The sequence below is a fragment of the Peromyscus eremicus genome, chromosome 18, assembly GCF_949786415.1.
Source record: "Peromyscus eremicus chromosome 18, PerEre_H2_v1, whole genome shotgun sequence".
Lineage (NCBI taxonomy): Eukaryota > Metazoa > Chordata > Mammalia > Rodentia > Cricetidae > Peromyscus > Peromyscus eremicus.
The window spans coordinates 2769803-2794238 of NC_081434.1; the positions used below are offsets into that span (position 1 = coordinate 2769803).

Below are 24436 nucleotides of genomic sequence, written 5' to 3' on the forward strand. Positions count from 1 at the left end.
ATAAAAAATTAAAATAAAATAAAACTAAACAAAACATGAAGCCTAGCATTGTGGCACACACCTATGATCCCAGCGTGTGGAAAGCTGAAGCAAGAAGATCATGAATCTGAGGCCTGTCTGTGCTACCTATGGAGAGCCTATATCTCAAGAACCTAACTAAGATATGATATGTACAGTAAGGTGCTGTCTGTCAGCTGAGCTCAACCCCTAGCACCCACATGAGAGGAGAGAACTGACTGCCTCAGGTGTCCTCTGACCTCCACATGCAGACCACGGCACAGGTGCACACACACACACCAAATCCCCCACACTAAATAAATGTAAAAACAGGAAATTTAGGAAATAGAGAAAGCTAAACAAACACTTTTCCAAAGGACATAAATAAATGGAAAGTACATTAAAAACATTCTACATCATTAGTCATGAAGGCATGTAAAACAAAAATCACAGTGAGGTGCTGGGCTTGGTAGTGCAGGCCTGTAATCCTATCACTCAGAAGGAACATGCAAGAGAGACCAAATTTAAGAACAGTCTGGACTACAGAACAAGTTCCAGACCACCCCGGAATCCAGAAAAAAGACTTATTTCAAAACTCCAAAGGCTAGGGATGTAGCTCAACAGTAGCATACCTGCCCACCACATAAAAAGCCACACACAAGTTTGTAATCAACCAATTTAAGTAGCACTTTACTATTAACAGGACCAAACTAAAAACTTGGTAATAGTGAGTCAAGTAAGCACAGAGACAGTTAGCAATAGCTCAGCTTCCTGGATGCTGGGATTGCAGGCACGCAGTAACACACCACCACCTCTAGCTTTTCCATTTAGTTACAAGAAGTGGTTCCGGAAGTAACGGTATTGGCTGGGCCCAACTATTCAGAACACATGGATCCTGGTCAAAGCCAGCCTGATCAGAGTGAGATCATAGCCAGCCTGGGCAATTGTGCTGGCTAGTTTATGTCATCTAAGAACCAGGGAAACCTCACTTGAGAAAATGTCTCCGTAAGATCAGGCTGGTGCCATCCCTGGGCAGGTGGTCCTGAGTGCTATAAGCAGGCTGAACAAGCCATGAGCAGGGCAGCAAGCAGCACCCTTACAACCTCTGCAGCAGGACCTGTCTCCAAGGTTCCTGCCTGAGTGAGCTCCTGCCTGGGCTCCCCTCAGTGTAGGCCACACCCCTCCCTCCTTCAGTTGTTTTTGGTCACGTGTTTCATCATAGCACTAGTAAACACAACCAAGACAGAAATGTACTGCGCTCGATCCCCAGTGCCCCCATCAAAAAAGAAATGGGGGGGGGGGTCATAACTAGGTTCCTTAAAGCTGTATTTCAAGAAAGGAAATCAACAAGAGGCTGCATAAGAAATAATCCTTTATAAATATTTTCTTAGGAGAGTTGCTGTTTTGTTGGTTTTTCAGCGCCCAGGACCAAACTTAGGTTCTCTCACGTGCTAAACAAAGGCATAGCCTTGGTCCTAGAAAAGAGTGTTTTTCTGGGGACTGAACCTAATGCCTTTCTCATGGCAGGCAAGGCCTCTATCACTTACCTACATCCCTAGTGCCTGTAATGTTTTTTTGAGAGGCAGCCAGGCATTCACAAGGACAGGTAGTCCTTGAACCTATGACCTTCCTGCCTCAGCCTCCGAGCAGCTAGGATAACAAGTATGAGCCACCCACACTTGGCTGCCTTAAAAATAAAGACATTTTTATTTTCGGATGTGTGTGTCTGTGTGCCACATGTTATGTAGGTGTCCACAGAGGCCAGAAGAAGGTATCAGGTTCTCTGGAGCTGGAGTTATAGACAGCTGTGAGCCACCCAACATGGGGGCTGGGAACTGAACTAACACCCTCTAGAAAAGCAGCAAGTAATCTTACTCAGTTGAGTGAGCCCCTGGCTGCCTTCTAAACATTTGTTTGGAACAGAAATGGCTCAGTGGGTAAAGGTACTGGCCACCAAACCTGATGACCTGAGTTCAGTTCCTGAGACCCATACACGGTGGAAAGAGAAGCTACAGGCTGGCCTCTGGCCTCCACATGTGTGCTACAGCAAGTGCATACCCCCACACACAGGAGTAATAAATGAAGTAAGTTGTTTGACACAGAGTCTTGCATAGTTGCCCAGGCAGGTCTCAGATGTGTGATCTTTCTGCCTCAGCATCCTGAATAGTTGGGATTATTGACACATACCACCACTCCCAGTTTTTAGAAAATTTCTGGGGTTAAAAATGATAAATTGGCTGGGCGGTGGTGGCGCACGCCTTTAATCCCAGCACTGGGGAGGCAGAGCCAGGCGGATCTCTGTGAGTTCAGGGCCAGCCTGGGCTACAGAGTGAGATCCAGGAAAGGCGCAAAGCTACACAGGGAAACCCTGTCTCGAAAAACCAAAAAAAAAAAAAAAAAGATAAATTTGCTGTGGGATGTATGGCAAATGTGTTGCTGATTAATCAATAAAACACTGATTGGCCGTTGGCTAGGCAGGAAGTATAGGCGGGGCAAGGAGGAAAATAAAGCTGGGAAGTGGAAGGCTGAGTCAGAGACACTGCCAGCCGCCATGATGAGAAACAGCTTGTAAAGATGCCGGTAAGCCACGAGCCATGTGGCAAGGTATAGATTAATGGAAATGAATTAATTTAAGCTATAAGAACAGCTAGCAAGAAGCCTGCCACGGCCATACATTTTGAAAGCAACATAAGTCTCTATGTTTACTTGGTCGGGTCTGAGGCTGTTGGACTGGCAGGTGATAGAGATTTGTCCTGACTGTGGGCCAGGTAGGAAAACTCTAACTACATAAATTGGAGCCAGGCATGGTAGCACACACCTTTAATCCCAGCACTGGGAGGCAGAGACAGGCAAATCTCATGAGGTTGAGGTCACCCTGATCTATATAGTGAGTTCCAGGCCAGTCAAGGCTACTTAGTGAGACCTTGTCTCAAGCAAACAAACAAAAATCCTAAACTGGATTTTTCTTTACCAAAGGTATGTCTGCTGTTTTAAAGAAAAGTAAAATGTATGCTGTAAGGACTGGGGAGATGGCTCAGCAGTTAAGAGCACTGGCTGCTCTTACAGAGGACCCAGGTCCAGTTCTCAGCAGCCACATCAGCACTCACAACCACCTGTAACTCCAGTTTCAGATAATGCAATTCCTTCCTCTGGACTCCAAAGGCACCAGGCACATACACATATAATACATGCAGGCACCAAGCACATACAAAGTATACACGGACATACATGCAGGCAAACACTTGTACAAATAAAACAAAAATAAAATATTTTCTTTAAAAAATTAAAAGCATGCCAGGTGGTAATAGTCTCAGCCCTCAGGAGGCAGAAGCAGGCAGATCTCTGAGTTCGAGGCCAGCCTGGTCTAAAGATCGACTTCCAGGATAGCCAAGATTGTTATATAGAGAAACTTTGTCTCAGAAAACAAAAACAAAAACAAAAAAATTAAAGTATGATGAATTTACTAGTGGAAAAGGTTAAGAAATTTCAGTAGTTCAAGCTGGGCATGATGGCACATACCTTTGATCCCAGCATCTGGGAGGCAGAGGCAGACAGATCTCTGTGAGTTCAAGGCCAGCCTGGTCTACAGAACAAGTTCCAGGACAGGCTCCAAAGTTAAACAGAGAAACACTGTCTTGAAAAAACAAAACAAAACAAGAAATTCAGTAGTTCAATCCAAACCACTGTGTATTCACAGCATTTACTGGAGATGAACAAATAACATCATCTATCCCAAACTACCTGCATCTCTCACTTGGACTGCAGCAAAAGGCTTTTAAAACTCAGCTGAATTTAAATCCCCTCATCTAGTAAATGGGCACAATACAATTTCCACCCACATGGGGTTCTATGACAATTGAGTGAGAACGCAGCACAATGCTCGGCTTGCAGCCTGGAGTAGAGAAACCGCTTCATACACGTTGACTGTTATTACCTGAGGAAACGTTCAGTCCCCATGAGTCCAGTGCTGGGATGGCATCTCATTTAAGAAACAAGTTTAACCTAAAAAAAAACCAAACAAAACCAACAGTTAAAAGCAATGTTAAATATCAACACACTGAGACCTCATGAGCAATAAAGAGATCGAGCTCAAGACCCACAGTGGAGCCTTTTGTGCCTCTTCGCCTCTTCCCAGTGGCCGGCCGGCCGGGACAGCTAGTGTACAAGACTCAGTCAGCTCAGGGAAAGGGGCCCACTGCACAGGATGACAAGTCACCCAGGACTTCTGTTGTTCTTCCTGACAGACGAACTGATCAGTGACAACAGCCTTGCTCAAGCTTCTTTACTTCAGATGAAAACACTGCCCATTCAAGACGGCTACGGCCTAGACACACCTTCTTCTACTACAGAGCCTTCCTTTCAGGTCTTTACTTGGGAGACTTGCCCAACCCCCCCCCAAAAAAATTACTTTAGGCCCATATTAGCAACTCCAAAGGATTAGCCATAGAAAGGCTAGAAGAGAGCCCATAAAAAGACCAAAGTGTTAACCTGAGTAATTACCAATTTTAAAATAAACATCAAAATTACCTGAAGGAGAAACTAATCTTTTCAGCATCAGATGTGTGGTGATGGTTTGGAGAACAGGTGATGTGTGGTGATGGTTTGGAGAACAGGTGATGTGTGGTGGTGATTTGGAGAACAGGTGATGTGTGGTGGTGATTTGGAGAACAAGTGATGGATTATGGTGGTGATTTGGAGAACAGGTGATGTGTGGCGGTGATTTGGAAAACAGGTGATGGATTATGGTAGTGATTTGGAAAACAGGTGATGGATTATGGTGGTGATTTGGAGAACAGGTGATGTGTGGCGGTGATTTGGAGAACAGGTGATGTGTGGCAGTGATTTGGAGAACAGGTGATGTGTGGCAGTGATTTGGAAAACAGGTGATGTGTGGCGGTGATTTGGAGAACAGGTGATGTGTGGTGGTGATTTGGAAAACAGGTGATGTGTGGCGGTGATTTGGAGAACAGGTGATGTGTGGCAGTGATTTGGAGAACAGGTGATGTGTGGCAGTGATTTGGAGAACAGGTGATGTGTGGTGGTGATTTGGAGAACAGGTGATGTGTGGTGGTGATTTGGAGAACAGGTGATGGATTATGGTGGTGATTTGGAAAACAGGTGATGGATTATGGTGGTGATTTGGAAAACAGGTGATGGATTATGGTGGTGATTTGGAGAACAGGTGATGTGTGGCAGTGATTTGGAGAACAGGTGATGTGTGGCGGTGATTTGGAGAACAGGTGATGTGTGGCAGTGATTTGGAGAACAAGTGATGGATTATGGTGGTGATTTGGAGAACAGGTGATGTGTGGCAGTGATTTGGAGAACAAGTGATGTGTGGTGGTGATTTGGAAAACAGGTGATGTGTGGCAGTGATTTGGAGAACAGGTGATGTGTGGTGATGGTTTGGAGAACAAGTGATGGATTATGGTGGTGATTTGGAAAACAGGTGATGGATTATGGTGGTGATTTGGAAAACAGGTGATGGATTATGGTGGTGATTTGGAGAACAGGTGATGTGTGGCAGTGATTTGGAGAACAGGTGATGTGTGGCGGTGATTTGGAGAACAGGTGATGTGTGGCAGTGATTTGGAGAACAGGTGATGTGTGGTGGTGATTTGGAGAACAGGTGATGTGTGGCGGTGATTTGGAGAACAGGTGATGTGTGGTGGTGATTTGGAGAACAGGTGATGTGTGGCGGTGATTTGGAGAACAGGTGATGTGTGGCAGTGATTTGGAAAACAGGTGATGTGTGGCAGTGATTTGGAGAACAGGTGATGTGTGGTGGTGATTTGGTGGAAACCAAGGGGCACCATGGAAGGTCACTCACACCATGCAGACAGCGTTCATACAGAGGATTTTATTAATGGAAGGGAAGAAGGAACTCAGAGTGATCCTCTGGTGATAAAGGCTGAGGAGAGAGGAGGAATGAGAGAGAAAGAGACAGGAAGAGAAGAGACAGAAAGTGAGGAAGAGAGAGACAGAGAGGTGAGCAGAGTCTACCTTTTTTTTTTTTTTCAGAGCTGAGGACTGAACCCAGGGCCTTGTGCTTGCTAGGCAAGCGCTCTACCACTGAGCTAAATCCCCAACCCCGTGGTGGTGATTTGGAAAACAGCTGCATAATCAAAACATCAGTCCTTGGCCATGCTAAGAAATCACAGAAAAATTCTTCATCCTTTGACCCAAAATGCTTTACTCCAACAGTTACTTTAAAAAAGGTGGACAGAGGAGAGCAGCACAGCAGAGTGAGACATGCCTGTAATCCCAGAAAGACCCTATCTCAAAAATATGTGTTTAAGGTAGAGTACAATCAGAACTCATAGCTTTACTGATGAAGAATAAATAGTCATTTTTGAAAACTGACAATACTTACTAATGCTAAATATACATATAGCCTATTACCTAGCAACCCACTCCAAGGTATATATAATCACTGGAAGTGACTATCTCACAAAACAAGAACATTGTACAACATGTACAAAAATATTCCTAGTAATATTATTCATAATAATCCAGACTAGAAACAAACACTATATAGAAAAATATGGTATGGATAAACTATTATAAAGCAATGATAAAGAAAACACCATTGCTATAAACAACTATATTCATTAAGCTCAAAGATAATGTTGAACAAAAAAAGACACAAAACAGGATATATGGTTCTATTAATATGAAAATTAAAAGCAGGTAATACTATGCCAGGCGGTGGTGGCGCACGCCTTTGATCCCAGCACTCAGGAGGCAGAGGCAGGCAGATCTCTGTGAGTTCAAGGCCAGCGTGGTCTACAGAGCGAGTTCCAGGACAGTCAGGATGGTTACACAGAGAAACCCTCTCTAGAACAAACAAACAAATCAGATAATACAAACCTATGGTTCTAGAAGTCAACAGTGATTACCTTCAGAAGTCATTTATGCAAGGTATTAGAGCATTTCTCTTTTTCCTTTTTGCTATTATTATTGTGTGTGTTTGCAACATGTACACCAGGCTGGCCTCAAACCCATGATCCTCTTGTCTCTGCCTTCCAAATGCTGAGAGTATGTACGGGCCTGCGCAAAAATCTAGAGCATTCCTGATGTCCAGTAGGTATACCTCCAAAGAAAACTGTCTCAACAACATTGCTTGAGGGGACTTAATGCTCAGAGCTGACTCGTAGAAGCAGGGATTGTATTCCAGTCTATCTAGCCTAGACAAAGATGTGCTACATTCAGTACTGCTTTGGGAAGCCATGCCAACCACTGCCCTGCTCTGTGCAGTTAATCTTCTATGCCTCCATGACCAAGTCAGTGTTTAACCTCAGCATTTCCCACTGGCCTCCTTAGCATCAGAGAAGTAAGAACATTCTCAGGCACCAAAGCTACACAGAGAAGCCCTGTCTCAAAAAAAACCAACCAAAAATAAATAAATAAATAAAATAAAACTATGCTTTTATGCCAGGCATAGTGGCACACACACCTTTAATCCCAGCACCTGGGAGGCAGAGGCAAGCAGATCTGGGCTTTTTCTCTCACCTCAGTATCTCTGAATATACAACACATCCTCTATCTAGAACAACATTTAAAAAAAAAAAAATGAGGTCTCAGGAGACCTAAGAGGTCAAACCAGTTTCACAGCAGCACTAAGATGTTATTTGCACTTACTCTGTCTTGGTGGTGTTGGGGCTTGAACCCAAGGCCTGTGTGTGCTACATAAACTCTTGACCACTTAAGTATTTTGGTTTTAGATTTATTTTATGTATGTGTGTTTGCCTGCACGCATGTATGTGCACCACGTGTGTGCCAGGTGTCTGGGGAGGGCAACAAATGTTCTTAATTGTTGAACCATGTCTCTAGACCCCTACTGAAATATTTCGCCAGCCCTCTTTCTACTTTTAATTTTGAGACAAGCTCTTAGTAAGTTGTCCAGGCTTGCCTTGACCTTGCCCTCCTCCCACTTCCAACCTCCCCAAGTACCGGGCAGTACAGGCCCACCTTGATTTGTCTTGTTCACAGAGAGGGATATAACTATACGTAAAACTGCTAGTGTGTTCATGGGAGTCAAGGTAGGAACATTAATCCAAAGTAACAGGAGAGCTGGGGAAGCAGCTCAGTGGTACACCGTCCACAGCACTGCAAACGACACCAAACCAAACCAGTCGTGGTCAAACATCCCTGTGCTCCAAGGACTGGAGCTGAAAGCAGGACAGGATCTCAAGGCCAGCCTGGGTCACATAACAAGACCAGTAACAGGAGGGATGAAGGCTCAGGCTGTAGCTCAGGTGGCGGCGGGGTGCTTCCGTAGCACTCACAAAGCCTGGTGTGGTGGTGCGTGTCTGTGATTCCAGCACTGGGGACACAGAGGCGGGAGCAAGAGAATCGGAAGCCTGGGCTACATGTCTAGAAACAAACAACAAACAGAAAACTACTAGTGATATTTTATCCCTCTACACATTCAATTTTTAAAACTAAACTAGACCATCTCACTAAGAAATAAACACTGAAACGGGTTGGGATGTGGTCAGTGAAGGACTCGACAGCATGAGGAAGGCTCTCAGTGCAGTCCCAGCACAGCAGACGATAAAACAGAATGTCCAGAGTGAAGCACTGAAGATTAATAATCCTGCAGTCCCTTCTCAATATCCTCCACACCAACCCTCCAACTCCTGTAGATGACCAAAACCTCAACACGTTCAAATCCTTTATAGTAAGTAGTGTATTTGCATATACTCTGTAGAGCTACATACTTTGGTGGGGGGTAAAAATTTAGGGTCTTGTTATATAACCCAGATTAGCTTCTGCTGGGGATGTCTTTCTCTATGCTTTGAATGTGTTGCTCTGATTGGTTAATAAATAAAGTGCTGATTGGCCAGTAGCCAGGCAGGAAGTATAGTATAGGTGGGATGAGCAGAGAGGAGGATTCTGAAAGAGGAAGGCTGAGGCAGGAGACAATGCCAGCCGCCACCGCCATGAGAAGCAAGATGTAAAGTACCGGTAAGCCACGAGCCATGTGGCGAGGTATAGGTTAATAGAAATGGTTAATTTAAGATATAAGAACTAATATAAGTTAATTTAAGATATAAGATAGCAAGAAACCTGCCACGGCCATACAGTTTATAAGTAATATAAGTCTCTGTGTGTTTACTTGGGTCTGAGCGGCTGCAGGAGCTGGATGGACACAGGGAAACTCCAGCTACAGGCTTCTGTGGTGATTTAAAAGAAAATGGTCCTGCAAAGGGAGTGGCACCAACGAGAGGCGTGGCCTTGTTGGAGAAGCGTGTCACTGTGGAGGCAGGCTTTGAGGTCTCCTATGCTTAAGCTACACCCAGTGAAACAGACCACTTCCTGTTGCCTGCGGGATCAAGATGTAGATCCTTCTCCACTCTCAGCTCCTTCTCCAGCACCATGTCTGCCTGCACGCCACCATAACCTGGTCATGACAATAATAATGGACTAATCCTTTGAAACTGTAAGCCACTCAATTAAACGTTTTCCTTCATAAGAGTTGCCGTGGTCATGGTGTCTCTTCACAGCAAGAAACCCTAGCTAAGACAGCTTCACATTCTCAGTCTTCTAACTGCTGGGATATGCACCACCACACTGAGCCCACCTATATATTTCAATCACTTCTATATTATATCTCATACTATGTAGATAGTTGTTATGCAGTATTGATTACAAGACAATTAGGGAAAACGTCTGTATGTGTTTGGTATAGCTGTAGTTGTTCTGATTTTTTTTTTTTTTCAGACAGCATTTCATCATTTAGCCTTGGTTAGCTTGAAACTCTGTATGTAGACCAGGCTGGCAAATTCAGAGATCCCCCACCTGCCTCTGCCTCCCAGTGCTGGGGCTGCAGGTGTGCTCTACCCTGCCTGGCCTCTTTCCTGAGCATGTTTTCACTGTATTTGGCTGAATCCACAAATGTGGAACTCACAATTAAGGAAGGCTGACTATAACTTCTGACCTTCAATTCATGTGTTGTTCCCCTCCACCCCCACTGCTTGAGACAGTGCCCCACTCTATAACCCAGGCTGGTCTGGAACGCACAGCAATTCTACCTCAGCCTCCCAAGTGCTGGGATTATAGGCATAAACCATCAAATCACATCAAACATGTTCATGCCTTTTTAAAAAGAATGCTTTCTTTCTCTCTTTCTTTCTCTCTCTTTCTTTCTTTCTTTCTTTCTTTCTGTCTGTCTGTCTGTCTTTCTGTCTCTCACTCCTGTGAGTCTTCTGCTTATGTATCTTGTCTATGAGTAAAAAAAGCCTGGAGCTTGCAGAGCAGAAGAGGGCGCTGGAGTCCATGGAACTGGAGTTATACACAGTTGTGAACTTCCATGTGGGTGCTGGGAATGAAATACAGATCTTCTTCAAGAACAAGTGTTTTGTTGTTTTGTTGTTGTTTTTGTTTTGTCTTGTTGGTTTTTCGAGACAAGGTTTCTCTGTAGTCCTGGCTATCCTGGAACTCTCTCTGTAGACCAGGCAGGCCTCCAACTCAGAGATCTGCCTTCCTCTGTCTCCAAAGTGCTGGGATTACAGGTGTGCATCACTACCACCTGGCTAGAACAAGTGTTCTTAACCCCTGCTCCATCTCTCCAGCTCACATTCAAGTATTTACTATTCTTGGCAGAACAGTAAAAATAAAATACTTCTCTCTCTCTCTCTCTCTCTCTCTCTCTCTCTCTCTCTCTCTCTCTCTCTCTCTCTAAAACAAACACACACACACACACACACACACACTTCACTTCACATATATACTCACAAATGAACTGAGTCAAACATTGGGAAGGTCAGTATCACTCAGTGAATCAATACCTGTCAATCTGGGTCAGTGTGTAGATGAACAATTTTAATCCCAGCACTTGGGAGACAGAGGCAGGCAGATCTCTGTGAGTGTGAAGCAAGCCTGATCTACATAATGAATTCCAGGCCAGCCATATATAGTGAGACTTTGTCTCAAAGACAAAAAAAAAAAGTTATCAGCTGACCAATTCATAGTATTTCCAAATCATTCGGGGATAAAGATCTATTCAGTTTAAAAGACAGATAGCTATAGTACCTATATTTGTGAGTATATATGTGAAGTGAAGTGTGTGTGTGTGTGTGTGTGTGTGTGTTTTAGAGAGAGAGAGAGAGAGAGAGAGAGAGAGAGAGAGAGAGAGAGAGAGAAGTATTTTATATTTACTGTTCTGCCAAGAATAGTAAATACATGAATGTGAGCTAGAGAGATGGATCAGGGGTTAAGAGCACTTGTTCTAGCCAGGTGGTAGTGACGCACACCTGTAATCCCAGCACTTTTGAGGCTAGAACCATGTACCTACAGAACTATCTCTACTAATGCTTTCAGACTCAACAATGTACCCTCAGGCACATGGCCATAACCCCAACACTCCAGAGGCCAAAGGAGGAAAAGCTCAAGTGTGAGCTACAAGGAGTCTGAGGCCAGCATGAACCAGACAGACAGAAGGGAAAAAGGGAAGGACAGACTGAGGGAGGAAGGGAGAGATGCACCATTTACCTACTTATACTGTGTACCAGGTATAGTATCAAAGAAGACTGTTCACAATTAATGAAGGAGACGTTAAAATACGACTTCTTCCAACTATGTGTCTTTGGGGCTGGATTTTCTTCATATACTTCAACAAAAGAATCCAATTGTCTGCTATTAAGTGAGCTCCAGGCTCATGAGACACTGGCTCAAAAATAAAGCAGAAGACAATATAAATAATTTTTAAATAGACAGGGCAGAGGGAAGCTGGAGAATCATTAGGATTCTCCATTAAGAATACTTGTTACTCTTGCAGAAGGCTTGAGTTTGGTTCTTAGCACCCACATCAGGTGGCTCACAAGAGCATGTACACCAGCTCCAAGGAATACAGCACCCTCTGCTGGCCTCCCCAAGTACCTACACACGTGTTCATGAGCACACACAGATACACATACGTAAAACAAATCTTAAAAAAAAAAAAAGGCAAACTAGACAACACTCAATGTTGACCTCTGGCCTCATCCAGATGTCCATGCACAGGTACAGGCATCCTTATGCATACATGTACACACCAAGTTATAGATATCATCAATATGTAAGAAGTGTATGGTTATTTTTAATGAATTAGTATTTAAATTGTTTTCTTAGTTTTAAACCCTAGTAAAGTTCAATATTGATAAATATAATGCACACAAGCCAAAGTTCCTTACTGTCCACTATAGGTTTTGGTTTATTTGTTTTCTATCTGAACTTTTTTTTTAAGTAGTTATTCTTTTGCACGTGTGTCTGTACACCATGTCCCTGTGTTGCCTGTAGCAGCCAGAAGAGGGAGTCACATCCCCTGGAACTGGAGTTATAAACTATTGTGAGCAACCATGTTGGTGCTGGGAATCAACCTGGGTCTTCTGGAACAACAGGCAGTTTTGCATGTCTGTCTGTCTGTCTGTCTGTCTGTGTGAAGATGTCAGATCCCCTGGAACTGGAGTTACAGACAGTTGTGAACTGCCATGTGGGTGCTGGGAACTGAACCAGGGTCCTCTAGAAGAGCAGCCAGTGCTCTCAACCACTGAGCCATCCCTCCAGCCCCATAACTTTAAAAAAAATAAAAGGGGGCTTTATTTTTATTTTTTTTTACATTTCACCAAGTGTATAAATTTAGGATCTCAGTAATACAACATTCTATTTATATTAACTTTTCTCCTCAGTTTATGATGAATTTTTACACTTTCAAATATCCCCAGACTTTCTTACTATGCAGTAATAGCATTACTTTTCCTACTACCAAATGACATATGAAACCTATTTGCTATAAGTAAAACTGTCTTCTATTTTAAATTATATTCACTTTAAACTGTTTACTCAAAGTGCTCACTCCTTAGAGCTGCCTTTTCTTATGTTGATGCTCCACACATGCACATCAGCAAACCTCCACATTTCATGGACAGCTGCGTGTGCACAGATAAATTTCTGCTCAAACTATTAACCCTAGTCTGAACTCACAAAACAATGCAAACATCATAAACTTTACCCATAAGGCCCCAGAGTAATGCTCACCTGATTTCTAGCTCAGATATGCTGGCTCATCCATCCAGGTGAAGTATTAAGAACTATATCAAGTATGACTTTGAGACACTGAGGAAGGACACTGGTAGCCTCGGGCAGTTCACCTGAGAAGAAGAAAGAGTCTTTCACTACACTGAGGCCAGGTCCTAATAAGCTTTCAGCAACATGGCAGTGAAATAAAATCCTCATAACAGTTCTGACTTTCCCTGGTCTGTGTCTTAATTAGTGATGTGGGTGACAGCACAAGAATCACTGTGAAGAAGCCACAGATATTCTTCCTCACTCTAAAGCTGAACACTGTCTGTCAACTATAAAATCCCCAGAGATTTCAATTCTACAGAAGCTCCATATAGTTCCAAATTTAGCCAAGCAATAGAAATAGTTGGAAGATATGCAATTCATTTTAATATCTGTGATTTATGTTGCCAGGCAGCTAATTTCTTTAGTCATGTTAGAGCAGACAAGGGAAGAAATACACATGCCATATAATCAACTGACAGGCTAGTAATTGTGTTGACTAAAATACTGAGCCAGCTGTGAAGGCTCACACCCCAGATCGCAGCACTTGGGAGGCTGAGGCAGGATGATCAGGATGCTCAAGGCCAGCATAAGCTACATAAGACCCTGTCTCAAAAGGAAACTTAAAGGGGGGTTGCAGAGATGCCTCAGATATTAAGAGAACTAGCTGCTATTCCAAAGAACCCAGGTCTGATTCCCAAAACCCACATGGCAGCTCACAACCATTTGTAACTTCAGTTTCAGGGAATCTGATATTCTCTTCTGGCCTCCATAGGCCCAGGCATACAAGTGGTACATAGACATGCATGTACGTGCAAACACCCATACACAAAAAATAAAAATAAAATAAAACTTAAGTTGGGTGGTGGTGGTGCATGCCTTTAATCCCAGCACTCGGGAGGCAGAGGCAGGTAGATCTCTGTGAGTTCAAGGACAGCCTGGTCTACAGAGAAAGTTCTAGGAAGGACAGCCAGGGCTACAGAGAAACCCTGTCTCAGAAAATTTAAAAAAAAAAAAAAAAAAGGGTAAGAACACAATCATTTATTTTTACTTTTGTATGTCACCACCAAAGCAGGGGTATACTGGTTACTTTTCTGTGGCTGTGATAAAACACCATGACCAAAACACCATGGCCACTTATGGGAGGGGGATGGGGTGGGACGACACAGGATCACGGACAACACAGGAACGACCCACTACATGGCCAGCCCTCTTCCCTAAGTAAGTCATTGGAGTTGCCTAGAACTCACTTCCTCCTATGAAGTAATTTAGTTTGGATACTTCATTGCCTAAGTATATCTGGGAACAAACACAGATCTGCAATTCATCCTCCCTCCCTCCATCAAAAACAAGACCCAGTTGATCAAATGAAAATAGAAAGAATAGACATTGGACAATTAAGAAGTAATTTTCCGCCGGGCGGTGGTAGTGCACGCCTTTAATCCCAGCACTCGGGAGGCAGAGGCAGGCGAATCTTTCTGAGTTCGAGGCCAGCCTGGTCTACAAAGCGAGATCCAGGAAAGGCACAAAGCTACACAGAGAAACCCTGTCTCGAAAAACCAAAAAAAAAAAAAAAAAAAAAAGAGAAGTAATTTTCCTGTGAAGGAACTATTCCCCACTAGAGGAATCAGGGTTCTTTCACAAGTGATTAGTTCCAGGCCTGGGGCAAGTGGAGTACAAAGTTAACTAAAAGCACCTTGCCCATCAAAGTGCAAGGGGTGCTGAAATCCTGATGGTGGAGTGCCAAAGGGACAGAGAAACCACCCCTAAGAAGCTCCCATTAACCAAACTGAGAATAATTTAACATTATTATTCTTAAACCACGTTTACAGTGTACGTATTTGGGGGGGGGGGGAGTTGAAGTGTAACACATCCTGGCATGACCAGGTCAGAGAATAACTTGGAAGAGTTGACTCTTTCCTTCCACCGTGTGAATTTCCGGGACAGAACTCAGGTTACAGGACGTGGCAGCAAGTGCCTTTACCTACTGAACTATTTTGCTGGCCAAATTTTACTGTTCTTTTAATGAGTTTGAATTTTATTTTTAATTGTGTGTATATGTGCACAAGAGTACTGTGCCTACCACAGACACCATAAGAGTGTTGGATCACCTGGGGTTGGAGTTACAGGCTGTTAGGAACAGCCTACGTGGGTACTCACTCTTAACTGATAGGCCATCTCTTCAGCTCCAAATGCTATTTTATTTTTAATAGTCAATACTGTATTTAACACTGACAACTAGGAACTAAAATTACTGAATTTGGGAGGGGGGTAAAGTGTCTGTATGCACCACTGGGTGTGTACTTATGTGTGCACATATGTGTATGAAGGCCCAGAGGACAACCTTGGGTGTATAACCACTGGTCCTAGTTATCTTTTTAGGCACAGTCTCTCACATATACAGCTGCATGCACATGCATATACTGCACACACAGTAGGAAAAGAAGAAAATATCAACTCTACAGTACTCTCCAAATCAAAACCACCTAGCTAGTAAATGTAAAGGAAGGAGACAATCTGAAAATCAACATCTTGAAATCACCAATTTAATGAAAACTTCAGATAAGACTCATCAGTGGACACCAAGGACATGGGTAAAAGGCACTTGGGAGGTAAAGGCAGGAGAATTAGAAGTCCACAGTCATCTCTGTCACAGAGTGAGTCTGGGGCAGTGTGGGGTACTACACGAAATCCTGTCTCAAAACAACAGAAGGTTCCTGAGGAAAACAAGAATCATCAATCTTAAGACAGCTAAATGGGGTAGCTTACCTAGTGAAACTCTACTGAGAGAGAATGTGAATGAATAAATAGGAACCAGCACTATACCAGCTAGGCAAACCCTGTCCCCCCGGAGCTGCAGCATGAGCTCCCATTTGCTCATTCACAGCCACCTGACCTAACTGAATTCACCATGTAAGCACCGACCCGGCGACTTCATTTAGTAGCCCAGGTTGCCCCTTTGCACTAGAAAGAAATGATCATCCCAGCACTCCAGAGGCAAAGGCAGGAGGGTCTGGAATTCAAGGTCAAACTTAGCTATAGATCAAGTTCCAGGCAAGCCTGAGCTACAGGAAACTGTCAGGAAAAAAAGATGTGTGGTGTCATGCACATGGGACACAGAGGCAGGAAATCTCTGTGAATTCAAGGCCAGCCTGGTCTAAATTCAGAGTTCCAGAACAGGGATTGCATATCAGATATCCTGATACCGGATATTTACATTACAATTCATAGCAGCAGCAAAATTACAGTTATGAAGTATCAATGAAAATAATTTTTGTTTTGTTTCATTTTTCAAGACAGGGTTTCTCTGTGTATTCCCTGGCTGTTCTGGAACTAGCTCTATAGACCAGGCTGGCCTCAAACTCACAGAGATCGGCCTACCTCTGGGATTAAGGGCGTGCACCACCACTGCCCAACTGATTTTATGGATGGGGTCAGCACACCATGAGGAACTGTATTAAAGGGACGCGGCCTTAGGAAGGTGGAGACCAACTGTTCTAACCCTTAGTCTGCCCTTCTCCTTTCAGTTAGCAATCATCATTCATCATCAGTCATCCAGAACAGAAGCCCGAGAGTCATCCACCCCCAGCTCTTCCCCTTTCCTCCCACAGATCATCTCCTGGACCCACCTGGGAGCCCTTCCCCGTTTCCATCACTTCTGCACAGACTGGAGGAGGAGCAAGGCCACAACAGGAATGCCAATTAAAAGTCATCCCAGTTGTATGGATGAGAGCTGGCGACATCCTGAACTAAAGAAGTGGCACCACTGTGGAGAGACGGAAAGACTGAAGGGACAGTATGGATGTGTGTCCACATAAGACTTTTATGACTGTTAGAGATTAAAGACTAGAAAAGACTCACTTTTTTAATGTCCAACTTTTCGGCTTATACAGTTACGTCACTCACAGGTATTGTTCACAGGAAGAACTACTCAGGAGTAAGAACCCATTTCCATGAGAAGACTATTTATATATATTTGGGGGTGGAGGTTTAAGACAGGGTTTCTCCGTGTAACAGCCCTGGCTGTCCTGGAACTCACTGTGTAGACCAGGCTGGCCTTGAACTCACAGAGATCTGACTGCCTCTGCCTCCCGAGTGCTAGGATTAAAGACATGCACCACACTGCCACCATCACCCGACCCAAAAAAAAAAAAAAAAATTTATCCCTTTATTTTCTGTTTGCCTCACTCAGTGAGCTACACTCCTAGTTCCTTCACACTATTTCTTGTTTGGCCATGGTGAACTTGAGGTGCTATGTGAGGATCAAATAGAGAAGTTCAAATACCAGAGAATGAAGGAGCCTAGAGCTGAGGTAAGTGGTCAGCAATGAGGACCAAACCACAAAATATCAGCAATAATAACAGATGCAAGGTAAAGTCGTCAAGAGTGGTGTCAGACTGCCCAGTGCTGCTTCTGAAATGTTACCTAAGACAACCAACCAGAGACAGTGCAAGCACTGTCTGGAGCTTCACTAAAATATAAATTACCAGCTCTATATCCTCAGCCCAAATACAAATCTACAGAATACACTCAAACTGCATGCATGTGTGTGTTCCTCCATTCCTTCCTGCAGACAACATCTAAGTGTGCACTGAGGAATGACTGTGGACATTAGGATTACAGCAGTTCATAAAATACAGAACATTTCTGTTCTCATAGGCATTTGGTGTAAGTCAGAAAACAGACAAAAAATAAAACAAGATAACTTAAAAAGGTGGTGTTAGGGAGATGAGGTAGGTATATTCTTGTAAGTGTGAAGCCAGTATAGGCTACACAGTGAGTTTCAGGCCAGCCTGGGATTGTACTAGTATTGAATTTGTATTGGAATCCCCTTAATTGCTTTCTTCCTAATTATTAAGTCTGCGAAAGCTTTCCTAAATCTGAACCACTCTTCCAGGATACCAAGGATTACTTGAGGCGACAATGATGTTCATATGCTAAAACCCTGTACAAATTATTACAAATGTCACATGAAACAATGTCAACAAAAATATGAACTGCATACTTAAAAATTTAGTTCTTTTCGGGCTGGAGAGATGGCTCAGTGGTTAAGAACACTGGCTGTTCTTCCGGAGGTCCTGAGTTCAATTCCCAGCAACCACATGGTGGCTCACAACCATCTATAATGAGATCTGGCGCCCTCTTCTGGCATGCAGGCAGAACACTGTATACATAATAAATAAATAAATGTTAAAAAAAAAATTTAGTTCTTTTCATTTTGTTTTGTTTTGAAATAGGGTCTCACTGTGTAGTCCTGACTGGCCTGGAACTCATTCTATAGACCAGGCTGGCCTTGAACTCACAGAGATCTGACTGCCTCTGCCTCCCAACTGCTGGGATTAAAGGTGTGTCACAGCCAGACCAAACTGACCTTTTTAACATAAACACTGGTATAACATTAAGGCTCATTTAAGGTTTTTTTTTGGGGGGGGATTGTTTAAACATCTATTTTTTGGGGGAAGGACCATTCCGTGAAGTCAGTTTTCTGTATCCACCTTTTGGTGGATTCCAGGAATCAAACTCAGGTTCCCAGACTTGAGTTCAACAGTAGGAAGTGCCTTTAACTGTTGGGCCAACTTGCTTGTTCTAATCAAGCCTTTGGCAAAGACAAAAGTGCTTTGGAGATTATGAAATACAGTTTTTGTTATTACTAACAATAAATTTCAGGTCTGGAGATACAACTCAGTTGACACAGTGCTTGCTTAGCATGCTTGAAGCCTGGGTTCAAGGCCCAGAACCACATAAACAATAAAAAGATACAGACATGGTAGCATATGGCTACAACCTCAGTACTTGAGAAGTAGATGCAGGATGATCAGAAGTTGAAGGTTAGGGCTGGAGAGATGGCTCAGAGGTTAAGAGCACTCGCTGCTCTTCCAGAGATCCTGAGTTCAATTCCCAGCAACCACATGGTGGCTTACAACCATCTGTAATCAGATCTGATGCCCTCTTCTGGCATGCAGGTATACATGCAGGCAGAACACTGTATATATAATAAATAAATCTTAAATAAATAAATAAATAAATAAATAAAAGAAGTTGAAGGTTATCCTTGGCTACATAAGCTGTCTCAAAAACAATAATAATGGGGACCAGCAAGATGCCTTAGTAGGTAGATGCATTTGACAATCTGAGTTGAATTCCCAGCACCCACATACAGGATGGATAACCAGCTCTCCCTGTTGTTCTCTAACTCCATACACAACACAGCATGTAGACAGACACACTACCACAACACACACCCCATAATAACAACAAACTGCAGAAAAATGATATATGATGTGAAACATACCAGCATACCAAAAGTGGCACCACAAAAGAAGTTAATGAAGATAAAACAGCTTATTCTATGTATTATGTTAGAACTAGCCAGATATAGTGGCACACAGTCCTGTCATCCCAGCACCCAGGAGGCTGAGGCAGAAGGACCAAGGCTAGCTAGGGCTACACAGAGAGAATGTCTCCAAACAAACAAATCTAAGCTACCTTCCTATCTCCATAATTAACAGATTTTGCCTGATTTTCTTTAAGTATAGGAGAAAATATGTCAAGGAAACACAAAACAAAGGCCAAATTAAGAAAATTTTCCTATCTGCTTGTAAAAATAAAGTCACATAGGGACTGGAGAGATGGCTCAGCAGTTAAGAGCAATGACTACTCTTCCAGAGGACCCGGGTTCAATTCCCATGATCCACATGGCAGCTCACAACTGTCTGTAACTCCAAGATCCGACACCCTCACACAGACATACATGCAGGCAAAACATCAATGCACATAAAATAAAAAATAAATTATTTTTAAAATGTGCTGAATTATAAAAATAAACCAATAAAGTCCCATATAATAGATGGAATGGACAGAGTATCTTCAATGGAGAAGAGACGGAAGCAGGGAAAGTGCTATGCTGCTACAGCAGCAACTAGACTGACCATCAAGTGGAGAATCTCCACAGAGGTGAGGATAAAGCTCAAGGAAAACACTCAGGCCACTGGACTCCAAGGTCTAAAATTAGCACACCAGCTGGATCCACGTACACATCTTGCAGCCCTGAGTCTGGCTGTCCCCTGCTCCTAAGGTGGGCCCACACTCCATGGAAGGGACAACGTTCTTCACACTCACTCTCTTTTCTCCTTTGGTTTTTTAAGACAGGGACTCAACACCGTAGCCCAGGATAGCTTCCAACTGATTTCATCTTCCTGCCCTGCCTTCTGAGCAGGAGGAGGGCAGATAGGCATCTACCCTCATGCCTGCCTTTTTAGCTCACCTTTAAAGGGTAAAGGACTTGCTGACAAGCTTGACATTGGAGTTCCCACACCAATGTTTGGTGGCTCACAACCACAACCACAGGCAACTCCAGATCCAGGAACTGGATGCCCTCTCTTGACCTCCACAGGATATAAACTTGCACATAAACATAAGCACACATACACACAATTTTGAAATAAAATAAAATCTTGGCTGGGAGTGGTGGTGCATGTCTAATTTCAGCACTCAGAAGGCAAAGGCAGGCATATCTCTGTGAATTCCAGGCCAGCCTAGACTACATACTATCAGGTTAGCCAGGTCTACGGAGTTGAGAACTGTCTCAAAAAAATAAAATCTTAAACCAGGCGGTGGTGGTGCACACCTTTAATTCCAGCACTCAGAAAACAGAAGCAGGCAGATCTCAGTGAGTTTGAGGCCAGCCTGGTATGCAAAGCAAGTTCCAGGACAGGCAGGGATGTTTCACAGAGAAACCGTGTCTCGAAAAACCAAAAAAATAAAAATAAAAACTTAACAAAGAAAATTAGTTAATTTTACAACATCCTCTCCTTTGAACCTACCAGGACAACATAACCAAAACACAACACTTTTCTTCCTTCCTCAAAAATCTACCTTTTGCTGAGCGATCCCATGGTAAGGTGGAAGGAGATCCTGCTCCACACAAAGTTGTTTTCTAACATATGTACACACACACACAGAGTGACAGAGAGAGAGCAAGAGAAAATAAATCTTTTTTTTTAACACAGGGTCTCAGGTAGCTCATGCTGCACTGGAACTTACTTTACTAAGTAAAGGTAACTTTAAACTCCTGACTGTCTAGACATCTGCCACCAGATCTTTTACCTAACACACTTCTGGTGCTATTAGTATTAGAACCAGATCCAGTCAACTGTTTACTAGATCCCTGATTCTTTCTCCGCAAACAAGCTGCTCTCTCGTGGGCATGCCAACTTTCAAACCTTTCCCACCGCATTCCTACAAAGTGCTTTTAAAAGATACCTCATCCTCTGCCTTCCTGAACTGAGAGTAGCCAAGAACTGCCCCAGAGCGCAATCTCACCCAAGCCCCTCCAGCCAGGTCAGAGCAGGTAACCGAGGAGAAAAGATGAGGCATGCCCCAAAGTACTCACGGGCCTGCTTCTTCTATCCGCAAACTTAATGTGGATTTATTGAATTCAGCTAAAAATGCTAGGGAAGAGAGCAAATGTTCTCTAAGACCAAATCCCCCACTGTTAGAGAAAGCAATTTTTATAGTTTTTAGCTCAACTTTTATCTACAGAGATGGAGGACTATCCCCTTCTGTGGGGAGGCCAAGACTGCAGAGATGCGCTTGTCTCAGCCAGCTATGAGTGAATCTCACGTGAGATCCGAGACCATCCCCACAGAGCTGGAGACAGAAGAGCACTTGTTGCTCTTGTGGAGGACTGGGTTTGGTTCTCATCACCCACATGGCAACTCACAACTGTCTCAACTCCAGTTCCAGATGGTCCTAGGCCCTTCCTGGCCTCTGCAGACACCAAGCAAATAAATGGTACATATTACATACACATACACATAAAATAAAATAAATCTTTAAAAAAAACAAGACTAGCCAAACAAAAGATCTCACATTCCCTCCTGTTCTCTGCCAAACAGAAAATATCCTAAGAGGTGACAGTGGGGAAAATATTCTCTTCCAATGAAAACTTTACAAATCTTACCAGACATTCACAAGAATATAGCCAGGGGCTGGTGAGATGGCACAGAGGTTAAGAGCACTGGCTGTTCTTCCAAAGGACCCATGTTCAATTCCCAGCACCCACATGGCAGCTCACAATTGCTGTAACTCCAGTTCCAGGGGAATCTGGCAACCGTGGCAGAACACCAATGCACATAAAATAAATAATAAAATAAATACAGCCAGGGAGCCTGTAACCTCAGCTGTTTGGGAGGCTGAAACAGGCGCTTCAATGGAGCCTAAGAGTTCCTGGGCAGACTGGGCACCATCAGGCCCTCTCAGCTAGTCAGTCAATAAACATCGAGTCTGTCAAGCACTGACTGCATGTCCAATGTGCAAAAGCGATGAGGACACAGAATTCACAAAAGAAAACCAAAAAAAATCTGTCCTTGTTTTTAACAGGAAAGACTGGACCTTACACAAAGGAACAGGGTGACAAGAGGTCAGGAGACAGGAAGTAAGAATCACACAAATCCTCTGCAATCCAGAGAGCCAGGGAAATGTCCCCGTCAGGGTCCCTGGAGTACCAACCAAACCTGACAGAGGTGAGACGACCTGAGAACACAGAACAGTGTGGAGTCATCTACCAACAGCCAGGAGATCGGTGTGTGAGTTAGGGGAACGGTGCTACTGACTCAGTGTCAGAGACAAGTATCAAGTGTTTAGCAGGGCATCATGGTGCACACATGTCACCTAGTGCTCAAGAGGCTGCAACAGAAGACTGCCAGGAGTTTGAGAACAACTTGGGCGAGTGTGAGTGGGTCTCAAAGTCAGTGAACAAAGACTAGGAGAACCAGGTTTTACTCTGGAACAGGAAGCCATCCCTCTTCAGATTCCTTTTCTTTTTCTTTTTGAAACAGGGTCTCTAGTATCTCCTCAGGCAGTCCTCAAATTGTGTATGTAGTGGAGGACGATCCTGAACTTCTGATCCTCCTGCCTCCACCTCAGAGTGCTGGTGTCACAGGAGAGCATACTACACCCTCCTGGCTTTACACAATGCTGGGGAATGATACCCAGGGCTTTGTGCACGCTAGGCAAGACTCCACCAACTGAGCCAAAATCTAAGCCCAAGGCATATGGTTTTTATCACATTTATTTACTTATTTATTTTTGCTGCTGCTGGTTTGTTATTTTTGAAACAGGATACCGTTACAGAAACCAGGTTAGGTTTGAACCCTATACTCTTGGTTGGCCTCAAACTCAGGATCCCTAGTGCTGGGATTACAGGTCTATACCACTTCTACCAACTTTATTAGGTGAATTTTTGCCTTATTTTTGGTTTGGGTTGTTTACTCAGGCATGGTCTCTGTAGTCCAGGCTGACCTCCAACTCTATGTAGACTAGGCTAACTTTGAACTCTTGATCCTCCAGTCTTCACCTTCCAAACGATGATTACAGGTCTCATCACAGCAGACTATCTGATCAATTTTAAGTTTTGAAGCTCTGTAGGTCATTCGGCACAAAACAACTGGAATTGCGTGTGCGTGCGTGCGTGCGTGCGTGCGTGCGTGCGTGCAGCCCCGGATGTTCTGGAACTGGCTTTGTAGACTAGGTTGGCCTAGAACTCAGAGATCCTCCTGCCTCTGCCCTGCTGGAATTTCAACTCCTAAAGTTTAACTTTCGCTGACATTTCATCAGCCCTTCCGGTAAGGATCTCTGTTCTAGAAACCACCGTGGAAAACCGGAGAAGAAAAAACATCTAATAAGTGAAATGAAAGAACGTAATTCACATCTTTCCACAGCTCCTCCAACTTTTATCTCGACGCCCCAGTCCTGTGGGATGGGTCTTTACTGAAGTAAGGAAAAACGCATTTGGAAAAGGGGCCACACACGCCTGACATGTCAGTTTAAAACTACCTAGAAATACACTAAAAATGCTAGGAATGTGTGATTTTTAAGTGGTTCGTGTCACATCCCCCCCAGCCTCCAAGTTGCCTACCAACAGCAGCTAAGACTATGGGGACTCAAGTCCTGTGGGGACGGGGATGGGGGTGGGATACACTCAAGGCCACTCCTTCAACTAGGATCTGAATTTAAACTTTCCCTCTTTCCTCCCTCGGGGTTTAGTGCAGTGCTTCGGGGAGGGGATGGGGGGCTTGTGATTCGGTCAGGCATCGTTATGCAAAACAATTCACTTGGAGAAAACAGTCTCCGCAGCTACCGGGCTCCCGGTGACCGGCGTTGAGGGGGGGGGAAACGAAAACTGCTTAGTCCCACGAGGACGCGTGAGTTGCGGGCTCAGCACAGGCCCAACTTCTCCCAGCTCCAGAACACCCTCCAGCCCGGGGCCAAACTCCTCCGGGCCGCGCCGCGCGCGTCCAGGACAACCCCGACACCTCCGGGTCCCGGTCTCCGAAGGGCTCCGGGGCGGGCGGGCGAGCGGGCGGGCACCCGGGACACGCTCGCTGCCCTG

The 24436-nt window shown here is 44.0% G+C and overlaps 1 protein-coding gene across 18 annotated transcripts in view; it reads right to left on the reverse strand.

The window, feature by feature from the left end:
* R3hdm2 (R3H domain containing 2) overlaps nt 1-24436 on the reverse strand; it is a 121093-nt gene that overhangs the window by 96302 nt on the left and 355 nt on the right. For 17 of the 18 annotated variants that reach the window (XM_059245427.1, XM_059245425.1, XM_059245431.1 and 14 more), the window contains exons 2-3: nt 13018-13130; nt 3932-3999 (exon numbers count right to left, since the gene is read on the reverse strand). The gene's annotated coding sequence lies outside the window, so the exon portion shown is untranslated. The remainder of the gene's footprint in view (nt 1-3931; nt 4000-13017; nt 13131-24436) is intronic. The other variant, XM_059245418.1, reaches the window with a different exon arrangement.